Source organism: Aquila chrysaetos, chromosome 22, assembly GCF_900496995.4.
Source record: "Aquila chrysaetos chrysaetos chromosome 22, bAquChr1.4, whole genome shotgun sequence".
NCBI lineage: Eukaryota > Metazoa > Chordata > Aves > Accipitriformes > Accipitridae > Aquila > Aquila chrysaetos.
Window position 1 is genome coordinate 4,256,573 of NC_044025.1, and position 15,158 is coordinate 4,271,730.

The 15,158-nt window shown below is 38.0% G+C and overlaps 1 protein-coding gene across 1 annotated transcript in view; it reads right to left on the reverse strand.

The window, feature by feature from the left end:
* C22H5orf58 (chromosome 22 C5orf58 homolog) overlaps nucleotides 1-15,158 on the reverse strand; it is a 34,753-nt gene that overhangs the window by 2,904 nt on the left and 16,691 nt on the right. The window lies entirely within an intron of this gene.

Consider the following 15,158-nt stretch of genomic DNA (forward strand, 5'->3'; position numbering starts at 1 on the left):
CTCTTTTAGTCCCCCCCTGAAATGGCCTGTCGTGAGAGCAAAGCCCCCTGTGGGGCTGGCAGGGGGGGCCAGTGCACTGCTCAGGACGAAGCACCTCCCGGGGAGGGCGCCAGGTCTGATGGCCACGCCGGCCACCATGAAGTGTGCGGTGAGGGAGCCCCACAAAGCCTGAGGAGGATTTCCCTGTTCCCAGAGGCTGTCCTCAACAAGCAGTGGTGCAGAAGGGGTGCCTCACGGGAAGGCCCAAGGACTGAAATCGAGCGATGGCAGCTACCTCACAGATTGGTCAGGCCGTGGTAACAGCACTCTCCTGTTCTTGGGGGCGCTTCTTGGGCAGGTAGGCTTGCTGAGAGTCAGAACCACTGGCGCCAACCCTCCATGGCACGCAGGCATATAAAGCCTCTCGTCTCCCAGGGCGCTGGTGCCCGAGGCCCTGCCTCCAGGTGTAGGCCGGGGCGGTACACAGCCAGGCCTCCGGTCGCCCCCGCTCCCCTGCACGCACAGCGGGTGCTAGCAGCAAAACTCGCAGAACACCAGATAGCACAGCGTGATTTTGTTCCTCCTCCCCCGCCGCCACGAAGGCAAGCAAGGCCCGTCCCTGAGGAAACCGCAGCCTGGCTGACCCCCGGCACCTCGCAGGTGCTGGTGGGGTCTGCAGGCAGGCGGCAAGGCAGCCCTTTCCACCAGAGGTGAGGAGCCTGCCCTTACCACAGCCTGGCTGCGCCACGGCTTCGGCCCAGCGGGCAGCAGGGCGAGCTGGTCGCTCCAATTCGGCCCTGGGAGGTACCGATCCCCTGGGCGCTGCCGATGGCTCCCCTGGCCTGGGGCAGGCAGCAGCCCTCGCCGACAGGAGCAGGAGGAAGTCCGTGCCCCCGTGCACGGGCAGCCCTAGTGCTTCGCTGCCTTCTGCTTTGCTCAGCAAGGAAAGCCCCGTGATGTGTCCCTCTTCCAGCACATGAAACGTCGGTAAGTTGCGAGAGCCCTGTAGGAGTTGTGATTTTAGGAGTGGGAGGTAAAAAGTAACCACAAATGTTGCAAGAGCTGAAGAAGAAACCCAGCAGAGAGGGCTGAGGTGTCAACCGGGGAGTGGTGAATGGTGATTTCCTCTTGTCCTCTGAGGCCCTGCCTGTGGAGTGCTTATTGCAAGTTGCAGCAACTAATTTATAAGCAGTCAGTTCCTTTTTGTCATTGATTTAAATTCACATGGAGTAAGAGTAATTTATGAGAAGTAAAGATCAAATAATGAACTTAAATTCAAGGAACACAAGAAAGGCACTTTGCTATACAGATTTATCAATTTAGACTACAGTACAACAGTGAACACTGCCCTTAGATGCACATATCTGACGTGAGTTGAAATCAGCAAAAACTGCTAAATAATGACCTGGATTTGGGAATCGTTCATTTCTTCCCCAGTGTGTGCCCCATGGTACTTAAAGCAACGGACACCAACCAGGGGAACGGCTGTCAGCACTTTTATTTAATTTACTGCAACCACTTTTCCTGCTGCTCAGCATTCATCTGTATTTTGAACTTGCTGTTTGGCACCAGCGGAGGAGGGTTACCAGTATCTCAGAGGAAAGCAGAATTACTTGGATGTGCAGTAGAGGACGGATAGACAGAGAAGTCTGCTGCCTGCCATTTACTTTTCCATTCTCTGTCTTTTTCAGGGGTATGCTTTCACAAAACTTCTTATTTAAAATAAAGCGTTCTAAATGTGTTGTTTTGTGACTGCGGTTGAAGCTAAATTGCAACGCAGAATAACATCTTCTGTTAAGGCTCAATTAAACTGTGATTCAAAGAGAAAACATGATATGCTGCTTAGATTGTACAGCTTTCTGAAAATGAGAAATGCAGAGCAGGAAACACTTTACATGTGCACTAATTCCTGTACTATAGTCTTTCAGTTTATAAGGTCTTGCAAGGACCCCGGTGCAAACAAGTTAGCTGTGCCCTTTCTGTATGCCTCTAAGGAAGAAGTCCTCCATGGTTTGCAGAAGCTGGTGATTTTGCTGGCAGAACACCAGAGTATAGGTGTGTACAAAGAAAAGATACAACAATGTGTTTTTATATATCTCCTACATATAAAAGAATATATAAAATATATATAAAATATATGTACAAAAAAGTAAAACAGTAGCCTAGCAAGTTCCTGAAAACATTTGTGTTAGTATAAGGAGAAGTTATTTTCTTCAATAACCTGTAAAGGAAAATGCTTAAATGGGTGCCAGGAATGGGGTTAGCAGAGGAAGCTATAATGAAGATAAACAGGCACCTCCTCTACTGTAGAAACTGCTAGGAAAAACAGGTGTACTATCCTAATATGGTACTAGGGAAGGGGAAAGATATAGCTGACCTCCAAAGAAGTGAATTATCGAGTAAGGGGGAGTTTTTTGAGACATGGGAGGCAGTTCCACATTGACATCTGTTCAAATATTTTATTTGTTTGCTTTCTACATTTGGGTTTTTTTTCCACATCCTATAAATAATCTGTCACATCATACTTAAATTATTCTGTGAATAAACTGTAGAAGGAAAAATAGAATATTGTAACCACCAGAAAAATTAGATTCAAAATGTGTACAATAAACTGGGTTGCCAGAACTAATTGGATGAACCAAGTAGAGTGGTTCTTAAAGGCAAGGCCTTTCTGAAAATAATCTTCAGTAATTTGAGATATTAACAAGCAAGGTGACTAACAGTGTAGGAAGTTGATTGTAAAAGGCATTTTCTTTTAAGAAGAAAAAGGAAAGTAAGACATATTTAATTTCTACAATCAAAATTACTTGGAACTGAAATATTTTCTGAATTTCTTTATAAGGTAATACTTCAAAATGAAAAATCTAAATTATTAAGGTACATCTCTATGTGAGGAGTGTTCTCATAAGTGTTGCCAACAATTTCATATCAGCATGTGAGTTTATGAGCTGCAGTTTCAGCTTTGCCTAAAATAAATGTACAGGTTTATGTGCAAAGATACATGCAGTTGAAGTTGATTGTAAGTCTTTTTAATCATGGGCTGATCTGGCTGCGTATGCTACTTTAACACATGAAACAGCTGTCTCCCTGGAGTCTTTCTGAGAACACATTCAGTTACGGAAGGTGAAGCCATTCAGCCACCTTTATGAATCTTGGATAAAGGCAGAATTACTCCCAAACCAGTTCCCTAAGGAGGAAAAAAGATCAGGAAGACTAGAAATATATTTCAGATCATGAATTTAGGATTATGATGTGAATCAGCAAGCACTGCAGGCAAGTAAAACAGTGCAGATCACTTTACAGAACTGCCTTCCTCACCTCTGCAGTAAATTACTTTGAATATAATTTCAAGCAAAAATAAAACAATTAAATATACAACCACTGAACAGGAGGATTTCAAAATAAAGGATATCCAAATTTATTCTCCTGTACAATCAGAGATGAAGTAAAAAGAGAGAGACCGTGATCTCATGTTGTATCTCAAGGTTACAAAAATATTTTAAAGAAATTGTTCTAATGGGAAGTAGACAAAAATCTATTTACTTCAAAGACAAACAGTATTTTAGTGAGTGGCTTAATAAACATTAATAGAGTCTGTCTTTTAAGGAAATCATATTTACAAACACTGCAATACATAGGAGATGAGATACAAGGAAATAAACTTTTCCTGAAAATATAACCATTTGCTGTTACTTTGAAAGCTTTAGCTTTCATAAAAATTTCCTAGTGCATCTAATAGGAGAGTCTAAAGTTTCAATGCATGTTATTAAACATTCACATGAAAAGCTCTAACAAAAGAGAAACTGCTTTTTTACCATTGCCTGAGTATAAAAAATGTTAATCCAGATTGCAAGGAAAGTCAAATAGAAACCAAACTAACACACACAAAAAATCATGCAACCTCAATATATGACAGTTATTTCTGATGAAATAATGTATTCCATAAACTTTAGAGCACATGTAGGATTTTCACTGATGAAAACTAGTAAATGCTGAAGGCCAAAAAAAGCCTGACCAGGTCATGGTACAAAACAGTAAAGCAAAAGCCAGACTTTGTCTTGAGAAGTTTACAATCCAATTAGTCGAGGCAAAGAGTGGCAGGTAGAAAAGATTGCTAAGTGAACTGGCTCACCTTAATACATGCTCATGAACCAAAAGGAGTAAACCCTGACTTAAAATATATATTTGTGACATAGTATATTGGGTTGTGAAACTCCACTGCTTAAGGAGTTTTCAGCCAGAAAAATTCAAGAAATTATATAACATATAATATACTTTTCTGAGAATGTTTTAATAATACTTGATTAAGAAAACATTAAAAAACTAGTGTTCCACCTACAGAATGAAAACCATTACAGTATTTCACAGCAGCAATGTAATCAAGTCTGTGTTGCTCTAAGAAACTGATTATATTAAATGCATACATTTGAAAAAACTAAACAACTGTTCAGACCATGTAAAATCCTGCACTTACTTAATTTAGTAAGTGCTTGTCTGCATACTTAAGTTTGTTGATTGCTGTATGCATACCATTATAGACTTAGAGGCACATATCATTGCTTTCCATTTTAGATGCTAATTTTCATTTAAGGAGACCCTGAACAGAAACAGATTATAGAAGGCAATACATGAGGATGCCTACCTCAGCATCTACTTTAATACTTTCCCTACAGTGGGCAAAGAACTAAGAAAATACACGGTGGCATCCGAGTGGAAGGTGGACATCACTATATAGAGTCCTGTTTCCTTCTGTTGCTTGACTGGTAAATATTTTTCTGGTCAGTGCTATGGTTTTCAAGCTCACAGCACATCAGGTTCTAACATCTCAGATGTTCTTGTCTAGTCTTTGTTTGCATGAACAGTTTAAATTCTAGCATTAAATCTACAAGATGCTTCCTGTTGCTCTGAAATATTTTTCTAAAAAATATTTTTGAACAATAAATAGCATAAGCTTATGCTTTGTAGATACTCTGGAAGGTCTCCACTTGGTGATCTGGAAAGTTCTTTTATGTGGTAATAGGTTTTAAACTATAGCTTTTAAGTAGTTCTTAAATGTAGTATTTAATTTAATTATATGGGATGCTAAAGATGTAAATATTCAATGATTGAAGACAAGTGCATGTATAATGCTAATACAGATGGAATTGTTTGTTGAAACCGCTTAGTTGGTATGAATAAATTTTATGTAAAAATAAAGGCATATTTCCTGCAGCTCTTCCACATATACCATTTGTGCTGTTCAATTTTTTAGTAAAGTCAGGTGATTAGGTGGTTAAATTTCGAAGAGATAAACAGTAAATATCAATGAGGTTCTGGTGGGATAGTTTGGGCAATTAATCATGTATGTTATGCTTAATGGAACTTTGGGAGATTCACAAATATTTTTGGGGTTTTTGTGGTCTTGGAAAGGGAGAACTACTTATGAAAGCAGAAGTCCTGCTTGGCATGCAAAGTCTGAGCCAATGGAATTGGGAAGCACAACTAGTCTTGCAGAGCTTTTTAAAGTGAAATTCAGATACATCTGGGAGTTGGGTGGAAGATTTTCAAGAAGCATTCAGGAATTCCTCATGCTTTTTGGATTTCATGATAAAAGTGATTTCTGATGTTATAATATGTTTTTCCAATTCATAATAAAACCACAAAAATGACATAGAACTTCATGGCAACTGTGAACCTTTACTCATTAGCATGCAGCTATCTAGAGCTATAGAACTATATCTGCTTCTAGTTCTTATATACACTCACATATACTTCTCTACATCCTTTCACATAGCAAATTCCATTCAGCAAGATTTTTCTCATCCGCATGGGGAAAGTAAGTTTATAAAGCAAGGAACTGTGAAATTGCCTCCAGATCCTAAGAAATCAGTGGTTCCAGATTGCCTTTTGGAAAATGCTGAGCCGTTTTGATTGAGATGGCATTGCTTAACAGCTCAGTTTTTACAGATATCTTACCATACTGCTGTTTTATCTTCCTAGATTTTCATAGCAATAACAGCATACTGCCTGAAATACTGCAGAGAGAAATAAGGCAGTATGCTAATATCAGTAAGTCAGGTTTATCATTTGCTACACTGCACATTATCCCTTCTTCACTTACATTCATTTAATACTATAAACTGTAATGGTTAGAGACACAATGTAGATATTACAGCTTCTGTTAGCTCTTTCTATTGTAATTGCCTACATTATTTTTCATTTGCCAACTTGCATACATTACTACATGAAATATCCTACAAGCATTAGAGGTATAGAAATGAGAATTAAAAAGAACAAAAGAATAACAATCTGCTCAGGGAAATTCTATTAGTATTTTGAAATTATAGGCTTGATTACTTTTGTTCCTTATCAGAAGACTTCTTTTTTATTAACTCATGACATGGCCAGTAGGAGGCACAACAAAAGATCTGATACAATTCCTGTCTCAGCTGTTCGACTGGGGCATTTGCCTGTAACTAAGGCTTTTGATAAATTGGCTGTCTGGAATAAAAAAAACATAAAAGACTTAATTTTTGCAGTGATGTTCGTGCTGTATAAATACAAATGTGTTACAAATTCCACATAATGCACTCTCAGTAAGTATTACAATCTCTGAAAATTGGAATGGTAGAACTAAAGAGCAACAAAAAAGAAGCCACTAGAGGACCTCCTTCCGACAATTAAAATGCATTAGGCAAAGGTAAATTGAACGCAGCAATATGCTTGGCTGAAAAGGTTGGTGATTTAGTCCAAATGTGAAAATGACATGTATGTAATATATGTCAGATAGTCAATGCCACTGCCTTAATAGCATATTGTATTAGCTTCCCACTGAGTGATACTGTACTCCTAGGGGGTAGGGATGTAGCAAGAGGAAGGAAGACACAAAAGCTACACCCTAGGCTCTCTCCCTATACTATCTGATTACCCCCCACAGTGCCACCACATTAGGTAATTCAAGGTAATTCAAATAACCCAAAATGAAGCCTTTTTCTTTCTGTTGACTACAGTGGCAGTTGAGAGAACTGGACCTTCCCTTACTGAAGTTAGCTTTTGATGAGTAACTCTTCCAGGTCTCATGCCACACACAAATGTGCTTTGCTGTGTTTTATTTGTGTTTACAGTGTTTAAAAAAAAAAAAAAAAAAAAAAAAAAAAAAAAAAAAAAAAAATCTGTCATCCAGGTGGTTTTCTTTATTGAACTTGGGAAGAGGACTGCTGACTCTAGCAAACTGTAAGCTGCTAGTCTTTGACTCTGACTTTTGCCTTTACCTTGGGGAAAATCTCATATTTACGTATCCTGGCTGTGTCTGTGTCTGCACAAAAATCATCTACCTGGATGACCTGCCATATTGTACATGCAGACATGGACAAAGCTGCATTATCTTCTGAAACAAATAAGTAAACTGAAATACTAGCATTTTGTTCAGATTCTTTTATCAGAAGAGAGAATGTGTGAAATCAGTTATTTCAACTGGAGTCTAACAATCTTTCAAATATGAACAAGACTGCTCTGAAATAACTACGATATAATTTAACAAGTTACTAGCTATGATCATTTTGTGGGAACTACTTAGCATCACAGACGAAGACCTCATCTTCCCACATTTGCATGTCCTGTCTCGGATTTCTCATAGTATGGTAATGCCCACATTGTGTTAAATGAGTTAAGACAGGTACGAATGCGAATGTTAGCTTGAAAATAAATATACAAAACAAAGCACAAAAATAGAACTTATTAACAGAAATAAAAGTCAATATCTGTGTTAAAAATACTTTCAGTGAGAGAGAAAGTGGATATGTGACAAGCAGAGAAGGAAATGTAACATACCTGTACAAATGCCGTAGCTATAACTCTCAACATATTTCTGACCCAGTATCTGAAACTCTGTAAGCTGAGTCACATGCTATGGGGGTTGTACCTGCATATACCTCACTCAGCAGAGGAGGGAGTGTGGAAAAGAAATAACAACAATGGCCTCTGTCTCTCTCTTGCATTTGGCACCTGGCATCACTGAGCAAGAGAGAGACTGTGCTGCTGCATGATTAGCGTTACTGAGCTGCAGGTGCCAACTGAATGAACTTCACACATAATGTACAAGGCCTGGTGGGTCTAGATGGGAGCAAAGATGAAAAACTTACTTTTGCCTCCTGGATATATCATGAGCAATGAGGTATGCCATATTATTGTTTAGTTTTACAAGGATGTCAACATGAAAAACAGTTGAAATAAGACACAAAAGAGACCTTTAAAAGTCTAATCAAGCTTCAACTTCCTGCAAAGGATAAATGGACTCATTAGCATCTCAGAAGGCTGTCTGGCTCACAGGCCAATTAAGTTATGATAGTATCATCCTCGCAATATTTCAGACTCCACTGATAAGCATTACTAGGCAGATAGCATTTAACAAATGCTTCTACATGTCAAAGTTAAGGTTTCTCGTGAGGTTCCTACAAGAACTAAAATGTAAAGTGAACAATTACATATCTCTTTGTAATATTATTGATCATATTTCCAAAAATGAGAAGTGAGGTCCTTCTCCCCATTGCTTTACCACTTGTGGGTCATAACTAAGAAATTAAATAAAAATTAATGCTAAAATTATGCTTCTTTTCAGGGTCTGTCCTGTTCAGATTAGTTTTACATAAATACCATTGCTTTCATTTTTTCTCTAATAAAAATAATTTTAAATGTACCATCAAACTCTATAAGGAAAAAAAAAAAGAACTCAAAACCCCTCAAAAAGACAAAAATGAGAATTTGGAAGACTGTTCCAGGAACCAGTCTGAGAGTTGATAATTTCTCCTGTAAACTCTAAATGGGTGAAATCTCTTATGACATTACTAGATTTCTTTGGAACCACAGAGAAATTATTTTATGACAAATCAGGCACATTTAAATGCAGCAAAATGTCTATAGTTATACATAATACCCATTTCTGTGCATTCTGATGTATTAGCACTGACATTTAACCACAGAAATGTTTCACAAATTTTTTTCTATTATCCTCATTTCTCAAGAAGTTTGGAAGCTAGGTAAAACATAAAAAGGATCTGTGTAGTTTGGTTACCACATTGATGCGCAGACACACATGATGCTACAGACACACACTCGAATAGCATCACAGCACAAAGAAATGGTAGGTGCTTCCAGTTCCCACAAATAATGCAAGAGCTGGCTTTAGCTGTAAATAAAGGAAGTCAGTCCTAATATTTGCAAATTGTATGAACAAGAAATAACACCATATATAAATTTAACAAAGCGGAATGTGGAATAAGGCTGTCAAGAGTTATTAACAGCTGAAAATATACTTGTCCTATGAATCCAGGCATCATTTCAGAGCCCTCACCTCTTTCTTTCCCTGCACAGGATGGACCTGTGTATCATTCCAGGAGGGTAATAAACAGATTCCAGTCATCATTGGGTACAAGTTATGGCACATTAGCCATACCAACTGCCTCTCTCCTTTCTGTAACTATGTCGGGTGTGTGATGACTCCAGTAAACTCACAAAAAGTATTTTCTGCTGGAGTCTGCTGGAGTCTACTGGAGTCACCACAGAGCTGACATCAATAAAAGGATCAAGAAAAGCTTTTTTGTGGGTTTCAACAAATCCAGAACTAATTAATACCTACACACTCTATCTTTTACCCTCATTACAGATACTCTAAAATCCAGAACGTCTAGATCCTCTGTGGAACTGCATATTATCTGAATGATTGCAATTAAAATATCCTATTCCAGACCAGGCAGATGCTTTAGTTACTCCTCAGCAGGAGACAAGTCCATTTCCTGAACCTTCATAAAGTTACATTGTGAGGCTTTCTTCACTGACATCACAGGTATACCTTCTGCAAGTGTGATATAATATTTAAATAAAAGGGTGCTCTGTTTGCTATATATATATTACATCCAGACAAGACTTGCTTCCCGAAATTAGCTTACTCAGCTACAACCATCAACAGTAGCAGCAATGTCTCCCAACTACATGCATGGATAGGGTTAGTCATTTAGCCTTGCAGAGAGCATATCACAAAATAGTGGGTGTGCCACTAGAGTTGCATACCCCCAAACATTTGCAGATCCATGCACTCTGATGTGGCTGCAAAGCCTGAAAGTACATGCCCAAAGCTACCCCCTTTCCTGCTTGGCTCTCACTGAAGTTGCAGAAAGATCCTTGCTGCAAAGAATTGTGGGTTCAGCCAGAAACCTGTTTACAAAGCACTGGATTAGGCTCTGTATGCACCAAGAAAATAAAAATGGCAATTGAAAGTGGATCTTCACAAGCCAGTTTGACAGTAGGTCATTTCTGTTCCTTTCTTCCTCAAGCACTTGAAGAAGCTAATATAAAATAGTTAGTTTAACTTTTTAGAGTTCATAGACATTCACACATAACATTACTTGATAGGTATTACACCAGTTTCCTAATCCATCCACATTATTCCTCTGCACAGTCCGCAGAAGGAATGAAAATAAAGTGGGATTATTTCTTTATGCCTAATATTGCCTAATAACTCTTTTGACACCTCTGGGACACGAAAATCACTATTAATTTCCTTCTAAAGTTAAATGAAATATCCTGAAATTAAGTAAAACAGAAATGGTAAGAATATTCTGACATTAACTGCCAATTTATGCATAATATTGCAGGTTTTTTGTTGCTGACAATTATAAGAGCTAACTCTAAAAAAATAAGTAACCTATGAAATTGAAAACTTCTTTACCTGTGTAAATATTTACTTTTTCTGAGCAAACTTACATCCGTATTTTATTCACATAATCCCTCCTGTAATTTTAATTTGAATTAGTATCGCACAAAGACATTTTCTTGTGAATTTACACTCTTGCAATGGAGATGATTATTAAAAAAGGAGCAGCTACAAAATAAATTGTTCACTGCTGGTCAGGGTCCTTGTTCGTGGTTGTAATGAATCTGCAGGGTTTTGTTACAGAACTGGAGAGGTTACTGTGCTTCAGATTAGATTTTCTAGCTCCCTGACTGTGCCAGCATGCCTTTTTATACATTTTACCAGTTTTGTGTCTAGTCTTATTTTAGGTTTCCCAAGCAATTCTTTCATGAGGGTATTCTGCAATGTACTCCATTCTGCATGCTCTGCATCTGCAAAGCTTTCCTGAAATAAACTTCTGAGGAACTCTGTGCTACCTTTCCCCACAACCAGTTACTGGTAGGCAGGCATATATATAATGGGACATATATTTAGTAGTACATAAAACAAAAGCATGTTTACTGATAGCAGGTTTGTTTTTAAAACATCACAGTAGATTGAAAATAATTATAGCAAGTTATAAATGCTGTAAAAGAATCAGCTACCTCTCTTTTCAGGTAAACAGGACAGTTGACCAAGATTTTTTTAATAAACTTTCCTCCTACTTATCCTGTTACAAAGCATAGATTCAAATATAAACTGTTCATAAAGTTGAATCAACACCTGTGAATCTGAATTTCAAAAGCCAGTCTCAACTTGCCATCTTTAAAGTATCACAAGTGAATATTTTCATTATTCTGACATAAACAGTCTTTCACTTTTTTTTTTTTTTGGTCATGATTTGTCAAGTCATTATTTTTTGGTTGAGATTTTGAATTTTGTCCCAATTAGACCAGATTTTTTTTTCACAAACTTGAGAAATCAAGGTTGTGACATTCATTTCCTTCATTCATTGTGACAGTCCATTGTGACACTGCAACATTCATTTCCTGCCCAGCAGCTTTCCTCTCTTCAGAAAGCAAGACTACAGATTCCAGGGTGTGTATTTGTATTTTTATTTTCTAAATGGAATTACACAAAGACTACAGATAGTGATTGACTATGATTTACAGAGATCTTGCTCTGCCAACTTTTGTCCATTTCTGTGTCTCAGGGAGAAGAGAGAGAGCACAGAGCAGATTAACACAAACACCTTTTCATGAGGAGTAGGCGATGTAACAGCCAAGCAAACATCACACAGCAGTGAGGTAATTAACATCATCTTTTGCCATAGGATAACTTATGCTTTTAAGAATGACCCAAGCCCAGCTGTACTTTTAACAAACCTATCTTGTTCTTACACACATAAGAGAGAGGCCAAAAAAAGCCAGTGGTTGGTTGAATTAAGAAATGGTCCAAGAAGCCACAAAATCTCTTGACTTGAAAAGTTATGAAAACTAGTTGCTATCTCGAAGTGGAGCCCTGCACCCAGAACAGGACCCAGACTCCAGCCTGGGCTTTGCCTACAAAAAGAGAGACCTAGAGGGACCCTAAGGAGCTGCCTCAGAATCCAGGCTCTGCTAAAGAGTAGAAAAACTGGAACTAAATCTGTGAGAGCACAAAAATGGTATTCAAACAGAAGTACGAGATTTTTCTTTTTAGCTTTGAATACAACAAAAAGTTTGGCCTTTAAGGGCTAAAGTACTGTGTCATTTCAGCAACTGAACAGTTAAAATCTGTGTGTGTGTCTCTAAAATAAAAAAAAGAAAGTAGGAAGAATAAATATCATGGCATAAAAGGGCTCTGCTTAGATAATTACATTAGTCTGGTACAAATCCCTCAGTAACTTACACAGTAATTGTTACACCTTATCATACGATCATAAGTTGTGGTCTTAGCTGCCTTGGCATGGCTGATACCAACAACTGATCACTAAACTTTAGGATCATTTCAGTCTCACTGCTCTGTGCTCATCACTTTACCTCCTTTCACTAGCCACATGCTCTCCTGGCTCCACCTTATTATTACTTAAAGGAAGCAATGGACCTTCACTGAAAGACATGAGAGCATTTATTTTTTGGAGAAAAATGATGACATTTTACTGCCCAAGCTTTTTATAACACTTAGGCTGCTTTTTATAGCTTTTTCCTCTAACAAGAAATTTCAATGTAAATGTTTAAGAAAAGTATAAAAAACAGTAAAGAGAGGAATTTAGAAGTGTAAAATCCCATGTTGAATTATTTCAATCATCATATCTCATCACAGCAATGTGCATTGTGTACATATAACAAGCCCTAGCACCTCTTACAAATCAACCTTTGGTGAAGCAAAAATTAATCATTTCTCTGATACCTAATGTTTTATTACCTACTTGTTGGTTTTACTCTCAAGAATTCTGTCTTCTAACCATTATACATTTGTTTTTGATAACTGTTCCAGTGGAAAAAAAGACTTAAAGTGCCATAAAAATATTCACAAATACAAGTATGTAGTCATTCCAAAATAAACAGGTCAATTTACTTCATAAAGATGATTCAGGTAAGGTTGTTTTATTGCTTCCTTCTTAAAAGTTTCTCTGACACAAAGGTCAATCAGCAGGTGAGCATTACTGCGTAAGTAGCATGGTGGCATGGCCTTGGTGACTTTTTGAAAAAGCTGCAAGGAGCAACTTTCATGGCATTGTTCATTAACACTTTGATCACGTTAGCAAGGATTTGTTGGCAACTGCTGATGCAATAAAATATACGTCTGTTAGGTCTTTTAAATGCTTTGGATGTAGAGTCTACTGTGCCTAATCACACTGGTATTTGCCATTGTTGAAAAGTGTTGCATAATTTACCACTGTGCCCAGGCACTCTTATCTGATTAAATCCCTCTTTCCTTGCTGCTGGGAAGCAGAATTGGCAGCAATGAAGCATCTTTAACATTCTGTGTAGTGCAGCCTAGAGGTCTTGGAATACGTAAGTTCAAATCTTGGTTTAAAAAGCTCCCTAAATTTGATTTTACTTGGCTGCGAATAGGCAACCTGAAAATGAGCAAATAAATTATTACAGCTGATGCAGAAGAACTTTAAACTTCCACCTACCAATGTACTTCAGTCTAAGGTGAAGCTTGATTTTAAGAGCATGAGTCACTGAAGCATTCACACCTGGTCTCTCTGCAGAGCTTGCGAGGCTAGCAAGTCTGCCAGTAGTAACATAGTGACTACAGGATACAGTAGCTGGACAAGTGACATACAGTCACTTTAAATAGAGCTCTGTACACCTGTCAGATAGCTAAAAATTTTGGACAGTGCAAACAGCTCATGATATAAACAGCAACCTTGTTAATAAGCCTAGTAACAACCCATTTAATTGTTTTCAGAAGGAATCAATCTGAATAATTGCATTAGTAGCAGTAACCTCCCAGTAAAATGTGACTCTGTATGTGACGTCAAAGAAAGGCTGAGCTACATTAGAAATAACTGAATAATAAAATGTATTTGAGGAAAAAAAAAATCCATATTTAATTATGATATGGATGTAATATGGACAGCAGAACAAGTCACTCTTAAGGTCATATTTCAAATTATCTTGCTGGGTTTGAACAATACTGAGTCTTCATTGTCTATGTGGTATATATAAAATATGATGCACATTAGAGGGTAGATTTAGATTAGATGTAAGCAAGAGGTTCTTTACTGTGACGCTGGTGAGGCACTGGAACAGGTTGCCCAGAGAGGTTGTGGATGCCCCATCCCTGGAGGGGGTGTTCAAGGCCAGGTTGGATGGGGCTTTGAGCAACCTGGTCTAGTGGAAGTGGAACCTGTGGCAGGGGGGTTGGAACTGGATGATCTTTAAGCTCCCTTCCAGCCCAAACCATTGTATGATTTCTCAGGAATACACATGCCCGGGCATATGATGCATTAAAAACTAGCAATTCTATTGTTCCTATTCATCTATCTAAGCCTTAATTATGTGATCAGTAAATGGAAGCACTTTGGGCTGAATTGTTTAGATGTTAACTTGACCACATCTGAAACTATTCACTCTAATACTATGATGTGGATAGCTATGCAAGCAATGAGAGTTTGGGCCAGAAACAGTAAGTATGGCAGTATGGGTCACTGTGAATCTCACACAGTAAAGAAAAAGGGTTAATTTGATTTATGGATTTAAAATTTTTCAGGGAAAATTTTAAAATTTTTCAGGGATTATGTTCCTATGTAAGAAAGGCTATCCATTTATTCCAGTATTCTGCATTTTTCAAAGCATGCTCACAATAGTGATTATTCCCTCTGTGTCCTCAATAAAGAAAGAAAGAATGAGACGTAGGTATTGTCTTTTGTGACAGCAGAAGTTAATTAATTATACTTTTTAAACCTCTTTACATGAATGCATCCAAGCTAAGACAAAATGAAACTTCCTTTAAAGCAAGGCTACAATCTGAAATGAAATAAAGAGCCTACTTCCTCACCAACAAATTGCTCCTTGCTTAAATTTAGAATCATGTCAGC